Source organism: Corticium candelabrum, chromosome 2 (genome assembly GCF_963422355.1).
Source record: "Corticium candelabrum chromosome 2, ooCorCand1.1, whole genome shotgun sequence".
Lineage (NCBI taxonomy): Eukaryota > Metazoa > Porifera > Homoscleromorpha > Homosclerophorida > Plakinidae > Corticium > Corticium candelabrum.
The window spans coordinates 11,529,417-11,531,916 of NC_085086.1; the positions used below are offsets into that span (position 1 = coordinate 11,529,417).

The 2,500-nt window shown below is 39.6% G+C and overlaps 1 protein-coding gene across 3 annotated transcripts in view; it reads right to left on the reverse strand.

Moving 5' to 3' along the window:
• The window catches only part of LOC134198180 (RAC-gamma serine/threonine-protein kinase-like), a 7,180-nt gene that overhangs the window by 4,410 nt on the left and 270 nt on the right, over positions 1-2,500 (reverse strand). For 2 of the 3 annotated variants that reach the window (XM_062667516.1, XM_062667517.1), the window contains exons 3-7: positions 2,124-2,243; positions 1,936-2,011; positions 959-1,084; positions 818-888; positions 1-3 (exon numbers count right to left, since the gene is read on the reverse strand). The exon at positions 1-3 is cut by the window's left edge. The gene's annotated coding sequence lies outside the window, so the exon portion shown is untranslated. Of the gene's footprint in view, positions 177-817; positions 889-958; positions 1,085-1,935; positions 2,012-2,123; positions 2,244-2,500 lie in introns of those variants that run through there. The other variant, XM_062667518.1, reaches the window with a different exon arrangement.

Sequence of the window (2,500 nt, forward strand, 5' to 3'; positions counted from 1 at the left end):
CGACTTAGTTTAGTCATGAAAGTAGATACAATGAGTGACAAGTACAGCAAAGTAAGCAAATTGGTTGTAACATATGACATGAGGTAGAAGGTTTGTGTAGAAGTGATTAAATTACAGTGGTTGATATCAATAAATTATTCTCTTGTTATAAAGTTGAGTAAGTGGCATGTTGTCAGGTACAACACTTTTGATTAATTGTATACTAAAGTAACATGTTTTGGTTTCACAGTCTGTTCACCACTGGTCAGCACAGACAAACAGACAGGTGGACAGATACACAAACCTCTGAGGGATGGACAAATGGACAGACAAAAGGATAGACAGATGGATAGACAGACAAATAGATAGGCAAACAGACAGACAGACAGACAGACAAAAAGACAGACAAACAGACGGCCAGAAAAATAAATAAAAAGACTGACAGACAGACAGACAGAGACAGGCAGATAAACAGACAGGTAGACAGACACACAGACAAACAGACAGGCAGACAGACGAACGGATGAACAGATGCATGGACTTGTGAGAGATGGACAAATGGACAGACAGAAGGATAAACAGATGGATAGACAGATAAATAGATAGACAAACAGACCAACAGACAGACAAACAGACAAATGAATAAATAAAGAGAACGACAGACAGACAGACAGGCAAGCAGATAAGCAGACAGACAGACAGATAGACAAACAGATGGATTGACAGACAAATAGACAGACAAACAGACAGACAGAAAAACCGACAAAAAGACATACAGAATGATAGACAATCAAACTAAAGACAGACAATACACTCCATGCCATACATAATCACTCACCTATTATGAGCATCAAGCAATGGCCTGGCAGTTGAACGAATGTCACATTCAGCAACCATTGGATTTGCAATCTGAAACAAAAAACTCAAAACACATCATCACAAACAGAACCAAGACAACACACAGACGTAAACACAAAACCGTTTTGTCTTGCTCCAGCTGTCGTATCGTATCACCGATCACCTCAGCCCAACTATCTCCAGTCTCAGTGTCTGGAGCTTGCAGTAAGAACTCGGTGCCGTTGACAGTCGTCAGTCGAATGACATTCTATCAAGAAACAACAAACCTACACGTGTATCATGGCTCACTATACGGTAAACCTAAAGTGAAACGCAGCAATGAACACACATAAACGTATGGAGAAAATCAGAGAAGACTGTGAATTGGTATGCAGTCAATGTGGTTACACATAAAAATTATGTTTATCTATGGATGACTGATGAAGGCAACAGATTGACTTGTAATCATCAATAATTTCATGCAACACAACACGTTCACTACACTCGCATCCTACAGATCCTTCTCTTGTCTGAAACCAGGCGTGGATGTATGGGGTGGCCCACCGATCCGAAGGGTGTCAGTCAGTCAGACTGGAATGCCAAGTCCATAAGAGCAGTGGAACTTTTGTATAAGATTGTCTGCTAATTTGAATGAATAATTTAGAGTCCAGTTGAACAAAACTATCAGGCGTAAGTATGAAGATGTAACCTGCAAGGCTGTTTACACAAACACACACACACACACACACACACACACACACACACACACACACACACACACACACACACACACACACACACACACACACAACTAACAAGAAGACAAACAGAAAGGAAAGACATTGCACAGGCAACTAGCAAACAAAAAAACTAGAAAGCACACTGCCAGACACACACACACACGACTGACAAGAAGACAAACAGAAAGGAAAGACATTGCACAGGCAACTAGCAAACAAAAAACTAGAAAGCAAACTGCCAGACAAACACAAAAACAAGTAGCAAGTCAATAAATGAGAATACTGACAAACAAGCTCAAAAACTAAGACAAACAGACAACCAGACTGATAAATAAACAAACAACAACACGAATCACAAACATCATGCACAATCACTAACCAACAGCTATTGCCACGCCCATTTCTCTAGTCCACACGCCAACGTCACACGTACCAGATCCATAAGGAAATGAGGACTACAACATAAAACATTCATTAACTCATTAAACTCATCAAGCAACCAACCACCATCTACTCCACAAATTAGACAAACCAAATCTCTACTTCCTATCACCAAGCAGCACTCACTGTCATTGATGCTCCACAGCCTCACGCCTTCAAGCCTTCTCCACGTGCAATAGTCAATGACCACTTTGCAATGGCCAAACTCCAACTCTTGATGATATCAAATCACAGACTCAAAATTAGCTGCAAACCACACAGACTTAACTGGCTTGATATAGAATTGATATTAACATAACGTATAGTCCTTGTTTTAATTAATTATTTACCGTAATAAAATATATTACAACGGATGTGTACGCAAACGCTCTACCTAACGCGCGCTAAAAATAGATTAATTTTATGACAATAACAATTTACGTATATTTATTTACGTTGCCACTGCTTGTTCTCAAAACTCCTACACCACCTCATCTTGCACTCGCTCAAATTTATTTCTAAAA